Here is a 12,948-nt window from a genome sequence, read left to right on the forward strand (position 1 = left end):
CGCTCAACATCTCTGCTATTTCCTATGTAGGCGCGCGCACGATCGTGCGCATGCAGCGCCGAAGCCTCCTCTGTTCTCAAGTTTAAAAAGTGTTAAAACCGTGATACCGCGGTTTATAACACTAACGAAAGTAAGTACCGGCACCAGCTCACCCTGAGCTGGTGCCCGGTACTTACAGCTTACACCGACCATTCTAAATGGTAGGTTTCCTTTAACAGAGAAGAAAGCACTGAGCTCTTGTGCAGAGCAGCCCATCCCCAGCAGCAGATATTAGTATGGATAATACAGACACTACCTGCAGCCTCTGTACATACAGCAGCAGAGCCAGACACTGCGCAGTTCATGAGCTTCTATTTACAAAACAATCTGCAGAAGCCTCAGCTCAGAGCAGAAGAGAAGAGAAGTCTGCAGGATTTTGCAGATGCTACAGAGAAGTATCCCCCATGTAGGATAACCACACTGGTGTCTGAGGAGGATACTGGCCAGAATTACAGGGGAGCAGCAGGAGATCAGCACTGGGGGATCCCTTCCAGAAGAAGCCCCTGTTGAGGAGGTAACTGGGTGCATGGTGTCACATGCCTGGGTGCTGCTGTGAGTGTTATCTTCATTCTGTTATGTGGGAGAAGCAGAGAGGAGCTTGTAGGAGGATAACACGTAACTGCCCCAATCTAACAATGCGCCTAAACTCCACCTAAAATGGGGCCTAAATTGTGTTAAAGTAAAGTGAGTAATAAGAGGCAGGAATTCAACTTATCACAGATGGTTGTAGCTAGTGATAATTCTGGTGTAACAATGTGCCAAAATATAGGCGCAACTACTACACTTACGCGCAGAAAAGGGATACATCTGGCCCATAGATCTGTCACAGGGAGCCTGCTGAATGATAAATTACCCCCACTGTTTTTATTTGACAACAAATTTCCGCTTCGGACTCTGAGTATTTGTAGAGTCCCGGCCTGAAACGCATTGTCAAATAAAAGCAGTTCATTTTACATATAACCATGTGTCCACTGATGGCTGAGTGACTCAAAACTTTCCTTTACCCCCTGGTCTGTCGAATATAATATTACCATCCTCTCCTTCATACCAGTATGCATGAGACTATTGATTGTCCCATATATAACATAACATAATTTAACGCAATATGAGAGCAAAACCGTGTTCTATCCTTATCCATCCATTAGATGTACTACGCTAGGAAATGTGGCCTTCTAGCTTTCCCCCTATTTCTCGGAGAGCGCCAATCAATAAAATTCTGGTTTCCTTGCTGTTATCCCATTGTTTTCCCAGGTTTTTTAAGCTACAAGCAAATTATGGTTGTGTACAGCCTCCAAGTTTGCAGCATAAACAACACAGGCAATAGACTTTATACCATGTTGATATGTTGTCAATATTTTATTAAGGCATGTGAAGCATTACCTGCCCAACTAAAACTAATTAAGCCATGCGCCATCATTTGTCATATTAATTGCACCTACAAGCATTGCTTCTACATGATCTGATTGGGACTAGACTCCTATCATGGACAGGACATTGTGTAGGCGACTAAGACTAGCATTCTCTCATGGACAATACATTGTGTAGCCAGGAGTAGACTAGCTTAGTATTAAGATACAGGGCATTTAGTAGCTGAATGTAACTAGCTTAGCATCTCAATCTATTTTTATAGAAATAAAGTTGTACTTCATTCCAATAAGATACATAGGGACCCATTCTCACAGTTCGTGACTTCTGTAGTCAGACCCAGTGCTGAGGAGAGGTGATAAGTTGTTATTGTGGTGTCTTTAAGTTATTTTAAGAAAAGTTTTTTTTTATCCATACCCTAAGAGGGAGATTTTTATCTAACATATAAACATTTATGTTTCCTTTCTCCATTTTGTTTAACATATTCTTACATTATATGGTTGGTTTAGAGATTGTGCATTAATGATTGGACTCACGGCATCTGTTGTCTATGAATTTTTAATTTTTGTTATGTGTAGATATTTTAATTGTTTTAATGTAACTGCAAGATTTATCTTTAGGGATTCGAGTATAGTTTGGTCTTGCTATAATGACGGCTACCATCTTTAATAAGGATATAAAAAAATAGAAACTGCATCAGAGACTGAACAAATTAGAGGATGACAAATAACCACTAGTAATTCATCTGCATGCAGTATTTGGAATGAAATAGCTATTCTCTTTTTATTGAGAAGCAAGATGCTATTATGAATTACTCTAACACAACTCATTTCTGGTCAGTGGTAGAGCTGCTGGTTTATCTACTTGTTGACTCAAACACAAACAGACCTTTCTTGTTGTGTCTGTGATCATGACATGATGAAGACTGGCCTTAAAGCTTAAGGGCAATATGAGAAAAATAATCTATTAACTCAATTTGGTAAAAAGACAAGACAAATAATAACACAAAGCATGAAGTTGGCTGTACGGACTGAAAAGAACCCTACGAGCAGTTGCTGCCATCAATAAAGACTAACTAGGGCTACATGATCCAGAAGTAGATATAATATTAACAGTGTAACACCACATATTAGGTATAAACAGGTATTTGGTGGTAGAAGCAGACATCGGTGCACAAAAGTAATGGAAAAGGAAAAAAAAGAGAAATAAAAGGGAAACCAGATCATGGCCCCATTTGACGTCCGACAACAACAGCATGAGAGCATTTATCAGAATGCGGTAAAGAAATTGTAAAAACTTTAAGCAGGTTTTCTGGGTTTTCTGACTTTTAATGACTTTTACACATGAAATTACAGGGAAGTGGCGTCCTAAAATGATAAATAAAACAGAATGAGCTAAGGAACAAAGAGTGGAAGCTCAGTTTAGTTTACATACATTTAGTTTTAGTTTGAATTTAGTGACATTTTGTAAAATATGATCAATACGATTGAGATTGTTCTCTGTAGCTCTGGCCATGGGATCAGTGTTGAACAATAGTCGTTTGCTTTAAACTTGAACTGGAGAAGAGGACTCGTGGATATCCTGGTGGCCTTGTTGATTTATCAATTAACGTGCGTTAGGACAGATTCACAATGGCATTTTTTTCACGTAAATGATTTTGCACTGAAACCATTTTGGATTGTAGACACAGTTTTCCACTGTACAGTGGTGCAGCCCAACCCTTCTTACGTGCATTGGATCAGTGGAAAAAAACGGAATTGTGAATAAGCACATTGAAAAGGATGGTTCAGAAAAGCATCAGTGAAAAATCATTGAAGCTAGGAAAAGAAAACAAATCTGTGTGTTCAAAACCCAAAATAGATTCCGTGAAAAATCACTGATATGGAAAAAACAACAATGTCCATCCTTAGTATCATTGATTTTAAAAAGGATCTTGAGATGTTTTAGGTTCACATACCTGTTCTTTGAGCTGGAACAAATATGATTTTACATAATAGGTAGGCTGAAGATGATAGACTTTTTAATATGTTTAATAGGTGTGGAAGCCGCATTAGTAGTGTATTGACTGAGGATAGAGAAAGGGCAACCACACTGCCGGTGAGTCTGATATCTGATATTTGATGTGGTAAGGGTTAAAGGAAAACGACCATGAGAGTAGATCTGATAGTAGATTCCTCCTGCCTTCCTATGTCCTAATCTGTAATTTAAACTGTACTGTAAACGAACCTAACTTGTTAAAAATGTTATTTCAGCAATACGTAAATGCAGAGGCTACTGGGGTGTGGAGTAGCCTCTACTCCCAGTGTCTGGCCAGGCTAGTACACTCCTCAGTAGCCACTTTAAAGGGGTTGTCCGAGAAAAAAACAAGCATCATGTCCAGTTGGAAGCTGGTCTGGGCTATTTGTTTACAGGGCACGGCACAGAGAGCCCATGGCACGAGATAAAAGAGGGACTGCGGAGCTAAGTACATGGTTTTTTTTAAGCAATTCCCCCTGCCACACAGATGTTTTTTATAGGTCTCCGACAACCCCTATCATTACCACAACCACTATCATAGGGAAAATTGCTTATAGTATGCCTGGCTGATGAGGTAAAAGGCAGGAGGCTTTACTGTACATATCAATAAAGTGGTACAGTACTTTTAATAGATGAATATTGGTAAATTACCTAATATCCTGCCTCCCACACATTACAAAAAACATGAGTTAAAATGGCCAACCCCTTTTAAGTTCGAAGATGATTGTCTTTATTAGCCCATGAGATGTCTCCAAGCTTCCTTAATTTGAATGAGCTCATGAATATAACTCCGCCTTTGTTTGCAGACTTGGTTGTTAGTTGCTGTCAAGGAATAAATAGCCTTTTTCCCTTAACCCTGATGTCAAAGGTTTATCTTTCTTGTTTGTCTAATATTATATATTACTTATCCCAAAGAAAAGAAAAGAATTTTTACGTACACAGATAGTTTCTAAGTATTCCAAAAAGTATTTTATTAATTCATCACATAAAACAATGATTGTTGCAAAGAAGTAGAGAGGTAGCAATAAAATGGACACCAAGTATTAAAAACAGTGTATTATCAAAAAGATTTAAGGAGAGTATCAGAAACAGACACTAAGAACTGGTCTGGAAGACATGGTAAGTACAACTGACATGGTGCAACCATGTGCAGATATGAGCATGTAAGCAGGGGATTCAAAAGACAACCATAGTCAAATTACCATACCGTGGAGAGAGGAATACACTGTGTATTCCTCTCTCCACGGTATGGTAATTACCATACCGTGTAATTACCATACACTGTGTATTCCTCTCTCCACGGTATGGTAATTTGACTATGGTTGTCTTTTGAATCCCCTGCTTACATGCTCATATCTGCACATGGTTGCACCATGTCAGTTGTACTTACCATGTCTTCCAGACCAGTTCTTAGTGTCTGTTTCTGATACTCTCCTTAAATCTTTTTGATAATACACTGTTTTTAATACTTGGTGTCCATTTTATTGCTACCTCTCTACTTCTTTGCAACAATCATTGTTTTATGTGATGAATTAATAAAATACTTTTTGGAATACTTAGAAACTATCTGTGTACGTAAAAATTCTTTTCTTTTCTTTGGGATAAGTAATACTTTGAGCATTGGATTATATAAGTGACACATGCACTGGTGTCCCTATCCTCAGCTCTCTCTCTGTTTGACTTTAATATTATATATTGCCTCACAAGTCTGAAGGAGTCAATGTAATGGTCCAAAAAGCTATGGTGACCAGATAGTGGAGGTCGATGAGATTTCAATTTGTTCATTAAACTCTGTTTTTTTCTCTCTCTCTTTTTACATTGGAATAACTCTTTCAGTCTAAATGTCCTGAAATATGTTAGGGTCTACAATCCCTGGGCAAATTATTTGCCTTATTATTGTTTGCATTAATAAGGAATTGTATCAACTTCTCTTGATATTTTAAAGCTACCACAATGACAGTGTAGCTGACAAATGTCAACACTGAAGAGGCCGCAACCTTCGTCTGTGTCCAATGGTCCAATCAATGAGCCGGAGTGCCGAGAGATGGGGTGTAGCGCCCCTACCAATTGCATATCAATGGTCTAAACCGAGTATCTGCTTGGCAACCCTTTTAATGGAGTGTGATCACACTCTCATGAAAAGTTCTCCATGAGACTAGCCCTTTAGATCAATTATGCCATAAAAGTATTTCTTGTGGAAAACCATACTGAATAAACACTCTTGTTGGAGAGTTGGCTTGAGGCAACCCATGTCCTGATTAACAACCCATGATTGTACATATCACAGCTGCACTGGGTTTTCCTTATAAATCTTTTCACTGATGTATGGTTTAGTGATCCATTGGTGAGATTACACAAACTGCATACAAGCAAAGGAATATTATGGCTATTACTATATCCCTTTCATATAACTGCATGTTTGACCATTACCTTACATAAACCTTGTTGAGTAATTACAGTTAACACTGCACAGTTTGCTCCTTCCTCTGTTCAGTACATTCGTCGACAATCATTCTTTGCCTGTTTTGAATATTTAGGCAGTATATTCAGACATAATGATGTCCAGAGAGAAAAACTACTCTCACTGCATGAAGATCAGACTGGATCCATGTACCCTGCACCTCTCTCGGAAAATGATTTTCTGAAACTACCATTAGACAGTCAGTCTTCAGTCACTGGTTTTTCAATAGTTTCCTACCAAGACACTTTGAATTATATCCGCTGTGCATGTGAGGTTGATGTGGATTATGATATGGGGTCTGTGATGTTGTATGGCCTCTGAGCAATCACAGTGATGCACTTATCAGCAAACCTCTGATACGCAGCAGGCTCAGAAAATTGATTGCTGCGTTCTTGGAAAATTATGCAGGAGTGGCAGCTAACTGAACACCCTGCTGCCTAGTCCACATATCGGTTCAGCATAGTCTCTAGGTCTTACTGCTTCTTCATTTTAGGAATAAGGGATATAGCTACATTTAGTTGTATTGTCTGAGCACCCAGGACCACTGGTATGCTGCAGAAAAAAAATATATATATACAGTATAAAAGAACATACATATCTTCTAGCTAGACCAGTATATTTTAATTGACTCAGTAGCAGATGGCAAACCATAGGCAAGCACATTTAATGATAAAATAAAAATCTGCTTGTTAAAATCCAGGCAACTGGTTAATTAAAGGAAACAAGTCACCACATTTTCATAAATGCAGCAAGTGACAGGTTCTCATAGAGCCCTATTAACTGACACCCTGCTTTTACCTAAAAATTGTTTCCATTACATCCACATAAATCAACTTTATCTTATATTTCCTGCCATTAGAGGGGGCGTTTCCTACTCAGTCAAAATCCCCCATCTCTTCTCAGTGTATCATGTGGCCAGAATAATGTTATATAAGGTCCTGTTACATTTGCAACACCTACCCCATGTATGTATCTGACCACATATAACCATAGCATCCCTCCACCTCATCCTTCATGGATGCATGCTGTGATTTCATGTGATCAGATACATACGTGGGTAGATGTTGCAAATGTAAGATGACCTTAATAACATCAATATAGTCGCATGACATGAAGTGCCTAATGATGTTTCATAGTTTCATAGTTTATACAGTTGAAAAAAGACACTTGTCCATCAAGTTCAACCGAGGAAGGGTAGGGATTGGATGAGGAAGGGATTTAGGGGAAACAATCCTATATAGCATAACAATCAATGTTATATAGATGTAAAAAGGCATCTAGACCCTTCTTGAAGCTCTCCGCTGTCCCTGCTGTGACCAGCGCCTGAGGCAGGCTATTCCACAGATTGACCGTTCTCATAGTAAAAAAGCCCTGTCGCCTCCGGTGATTAAACCTTGGTTTCTCCAAACGGAGACAGTGCCCCCTCGTCTTTTGATTTGTTTTAATCTGGAACAACTTACCACCATATTTTTTGTATGGACCATTCATATATTTATATAAATTAATCATGTCCCCTCGTAGTCGTCTCTTTTCCAGACTAAATAAATCTAGTTGTTTTAATCTTTCCTCATAACTAAGACCCTCCATACCCCTTATCATTTTTGTGGCTCTACGTTGAACCCTCTCCAGCTCCAGGGCATCCTTTTTATGGACCGGTGCCCAGAACTGGACAGCATATTCCAGGTGTGGCCGAACCAGTGCCTTGTATAGTGGTAATATTACATCCCTATCACGAGAGTCCATTCCACTTTTGATACATGACATGATCCTACTAGCTTTAGAGGCAGCTGATTGACATTGCATGCTGTTATTCAATTTATGATCTACTAGTACCCCCAGGTCCTTCTCAACAAGGGGCTCTCCCAGATTTACTCCCCCAAGGACATATTTTGCCTTTGGATTATTAGCCCCCAGGTGCATAACCTTACATTTATCCACATTAAACCCCATTTGCCAAGTGGATGACCAAACATTCAGTTTGTCCAAGTCACCCTGCAGCCTATGAACATCCTCCATAGACTGTATTACACTACACAGTTTGGTGTCATCTGCAAAAATAGACAGTGCTATTAATTCCTACCTCTATATCATTAATAAATATATTAAATAGTAGTGGGCCAAGCACAGAACCCTGAGGTACACCACTCATAACTGGTGACCATTCCGAGTAGGAATCATTGACCACAACTCTCTGGATACGATCCTTCAGCCAGTTTTCAATCCAATTGAAACCAAGCCAAACCAATAGCCCTAATTTTACCCATCAGGCGTCTATGAGGGACAGTGTCAAATGCCTTTGCAAAGTCCAAGAACACAATATCCACAGCTGCTCCTCCATCCAGGCACCTGCTCACCTCTTCATAGAAGCAGATAAGATTAGTTTGACAACTTCTATTCTTAGTAAACACATGCTGGTTATCACTTATTATTCTATTTGATGTCACATACTCAAGTATATAGTCTTTTACTAACCCTTCCAATACTTTCCCCACAATGGAAGTTAAGCTTACAGGCCTGTAATTGCCTGGCGAAGTTCTAGAGCCCTTTTTATATATTGGCACCACATTTGCCTTGCGCCAGCCACTTGGCACCACACCAGACATTACGGAATCCCTGAAGATTTTAGACAGTGGTACAGCAATAACAGAACTGAGTTCTTTAAGAACTCTGGGGTGTAACCCATCTGGTCCAGGAGCTTTGTACACATTGATTTTATTGAGCTTAGATTGGATAATGCCTACATTCAGCCAGTCTACTATATTACAGGGTGCATGACCCGCACTAGCACCACCCAAGTCAGAAGTTCTCTCTTCTATTGTATAAACGGAGCTAAAAAACCTATTAAGTATCTCCGCCTTCTCTTGGTCTCCAATCACCGATGCCCCATTTTCAGAATAAAGGGGTCCAACCTGTTGTGACCCATTTTTTTTTGCATTGATATACCTAAAAAATTTCCTGGGATTTGTTTTACTATCTTGAGCCACCTGTCTTTCATTTTCTATTTTGGCTGATTTGATTTCCTTTTTACAGATTTTGGTAAGTTTTTTGTAAGTATTGAAAGCCTCAGGTAACCCGTCAGATTTATATTTTTTAAATGCCCTCTTTTTCTCATTAATTGCCCTTTTAACTGTATCTGTAAGCCACGAGGGGTGTAATCTAGCCCGTCTATACTTGTTACCTATTGGAATAAATTTAGAAGTATAAAAACCCAGGATAGATTTGAATTTCTCCCATTTAACATTAGTATCACCATGTGACAGTATCTGATCCCAGTCTATATCCTGTATTGCAGCCCAGAATTTTTGGAAATTAGCCATCTTAAAATTCAAAGTTTTCGATTTTCCCACCTGTTTCTGCTTTTTAAAGTTTAAGAGGAAAATAATTATATTATGATCGCTGTTCCCAAGGGGTTCCCGGATACTGACATTTTGGACATTCTCCGCATTGTTAGAAATCACAAGGTCCAACAATGCGTCACCTCTTGTGGGATCTTCTACAAGCTGCACCATAAAATTATCCTGCAGAAAGTTCATAAAATGTCTCCCCTTCATAGATGAAGAAGAGCCCTGACCCCAATATATATTTGGAAAGTTAAAGTCTCCCATTATCACTACGGTCCCCTCCTGTGCAGCCCGCTCCGTCTGTTTATATAGGTGACCCTCTATTTCCTCAGAGATGTTAGGGGGTCTATAAATTACACCAAAAATAATTTTTTCAAAGCTCTCTTGGGTTTGAATTTCCACCCACAAAGTTTCAGCCTCCTCACACTCTGAGACCACTGACTCATTCACAATCGCTTTTAAGTCTCTTCTGACATACAGACATACACCACCTCCCCTCCTGTTTGCCCTGTCTTTCCGAAAGAGTGTAAAACCTTGAATATTAACACCCCAATCATGCGATGCATCAAGCCATGTCTCTGCTACACCAACAACATCTAACTGTTCCTCTAATATCAGCGCCTCAAGCTCGCCCATTTTGCCTGTGATACTTCTGGCATTTGTGAACATACAATTTAATTTACCACAGTTATTTATCTGATTTAAAGTAATTTTACTGGCACATATATCCTCACCACCGTTCTGTAACTTGTGGATCTCCTTATCCACTGCCTTAGGCCCCCATACACCGCCCACATCACCACCCACCAACCTAACCTGCCCCCTCTCTGACCTGTCTACCCCTTCAGTGTCTTCCTTTTCCTCCTCCCCCGATCCTAGTTTAAATACTCCGCCACCCCTGCTAGGATCTTCTCCCCCAGCACAGCAGCCCCCCTTCCACTTAGGTGCAAGTTATCTGCGGAAAACAGGTTTCACCCCAGTGAAAAGTCAGCCCAATGCTCTAGGAACCCAAATCCCTCTGCTCTACACCAGGATCTGAGCCATGCATTTAACTCCCTGAGCTCCCGCTGTCTGCTCTGTGTAGCGCATGGCACAGGTAGAATTCCGGAGAATACTACCTTGGAGGTCCTTTCCTTAAGCTTTGAACCTAATTCTTTAAAATTATTCTTCAGGCTCCTCCACCTACCATCTATTCTGTCATTGGTACCAACATGGACCACGACAGCTGGGTCATCCCCAGCCCCTCCCAGTAATTTATCCACCCTTTCCACCACATGCCGAACCCTGGCACCAGAGAGACAGCAAACCATTCGGTTGTAACAGAATTCTTTTTCAATGCCCCACACAGCAGTGAGACCTGTCAACCAGAAACAAGGAGGCAGGGCAGTGCAGTGACTACTGAATATGCAGGGCCTCATTGGGCCCCCTTAATGTGATGGACTCACACCAGGTGATTTGCATATAAGTTTACGATCTGATTATTTAACATTGCAGCCATGGAAATTAACAATTTAAGGATAAGGGTCAATGCTTTTTAATCATAGTTTTTATTTTATTTATTTTAAAAGGTTGCCTGAAAATAGTACAAAAAGTAGCTAAAGCTCAGATATGAGAAGAGAGTGTGGGCCGACCAACTGAACCATACTTCGTGCAAAGGGTAGTAAACGTTTAATACATACTTATTGGCAAAATATTTTAGCCTCATAGGTACAGTTGGCAGAAAAAAAAAAAGTTGTCCTTAAGATCAGCAAAATACTTTTATGCTTTTGTGAGCCTCTTCTAAACTTACCTGTTAGAATTGCCTTTAAGTATGCCCTATATTTTTCTAATACCTTGTGGTTGCAGCACATTAGACATAATACTTTTGGCATATAAAGATTTTCAGATATTTGGTTTTTACAGTCATCACATTTATCTTTTAAAACAAGCAAGATAAGAAAGCATTAACAGTGTGGAAATCCCCTCGCGAAATGATTTGTGATTGCTCCACAATTCTTCCGTCTCTGTACACTATCCATTTAGAAGTATCCGCATTCCTCCAGCAGATGTCTCCAGAGTGCTCATTTTTATACACTACCTAAACTACTTAGGAGAATTGAGATTGCAATGTAGAGGATCGAAGGGGTTTAGCTGCTGGATTACATAAAATGTATGCAGACAGGTAATTCCCTGGTATAGTACGAGTATAAATCACAAAGCCAGAATGGAGTAATAACAGCTCCTGTGCTGAATTTCAGTACTGTACTATTTACAAATAACGATGGATAATACCATAATGTAAAATATTGTATCAATCTATTTATTTAAAAAATCCATCAGTGAGTAACAGCATACTTCTTCCTCTTAATATTATCAAAATGCTTAAACATGGGGCAAAAAGCACCTAGTTTTATATAATACACAAGATACTTAAAGGAAACCTGTCACCAGGGACCTCATTTTCACTAAAGACAGGTGCTAAAGATGCCTAGAAAAGGTAGAGAGGCATTTTTGCACTGCAGGTGTTATGGGCTTTTCCAATCTGTCTTTAGTGAAAATGTGGTCCCTGGTGACAGGTTTCCTTTAAGGGGTAGTGCCCAATTCTGCAGATATTCATTGAGGCCCAGGAGCTTCTGGCCTGTCAGAGTAGGAAACAGCTTACGTGGAATGCAACTTTTAAAGGAAACCTACCATCAGAAATTTACCTGTTACGATAGATCTGATGGCAGGTTCGTATTAACCTACTAAACCTTACTCCTTCCTAAAATGCTTCTAAACTAAGCCAAGCTTTATCTACCTAATACACAAATTTTCCGGAGAGGCTATTAGGGTGTGGAGTAGCCTTTGTTCACGCTGCCCAGAGAGGTTACTCCACGCCCCAGTAACCTCCCTGGAAAATTTGTATATTAGGTACATACAGATTAGCACAGTTTAGAAAGCATTGTAGGATTAGGTAAAGATAGATTAGGGTTTAGTAGGTTAATACAAACCTACCTTCAGATCTACCTTAAAGGGAACCTACCACCACGATTCTACCTATAAAGGTAGAACCGGTGGTAGGTGGACGAATGGGCTAATCCTCATTTCCAGGCTTTCCTTTAGTAAACTTTAATGCAGGCATATGCAAATTTTTTAAGCGGCTACTGGGGCATGGAGTAGCCGGACATGAGGCTACAAATCGCGGCTACTCCACGCCCCAGTAGCCTTGTTCCTCCGCCTACCATGTAATCTTCGGCGTTCTGCGCAAGCGCAGTAGCTCCGACCGCGAAGCCACGGCCACGCACCCGTAGACCTGGGTAGGGTATTCGGACGAGGGTGCGCAGCTGCGAGGAGCTGCACTCTGAAGATTACATGGTAGGTGGAGGAACGAGGCTACTGGGGCGTGGAGCAGCCGCGACTTGTAGCCTCATGTCCGGCTACTCCACGCCCCAGTAGCTGCTTAAAAAAATTTGCATATACCAGCATTAAAGTTTACTAAAGGATAGCCGGGACGTGAGGATTAGCCCAAAAAAGGGATATCCTCACGTCCCATTCATCCACCTACCACCCGTTCTACCTGTCTAAGTAGAATCGTGGTGGTTGGTGCCCTTTAATAGGTAAATTTTTGATAAAAGGTTTCCTTTAAAGAGAATCTGTCACCTGCCTTTATACCTCAAAATCAACAGCACCCTCAAGTGCGATATAAAATATTATTTTTAGAATGTTGTATATCATAGTTTTATTTCAAAATTTACCCATTTATTTATT

General features: G+C 40.1%; 1 protein-coding gene across 14 annotated transcripts in view; it reads right to left on the bottom strand.

Annotated features, from left to right (window-relative positions):
* NRXN2 (neurexin 2) overlaps positions 1–12,948 on the bottom strand; it is a 588,251-nt gene that overhangs the window by 223,766 nt on the left and 351,537 nt on the right. The gene's annotated exons all lie outside the window — the stretch shown is intronic.

The sequence above is a fragment of the Engystomops pustulosus genome, chromosome 7 (genome assembly GCF_040894005.1).
Source record: "Engystomops pustulosus chromosome 7, aEngPut4.maternal, whole genome shotgun sequence".
NCBI classification, from domain to species: Eukaryota; Metazoa; Chordata; class Amphibia; order Anura; family Leptodactylidae; genus Engystomops; species Engystomops pustulosus.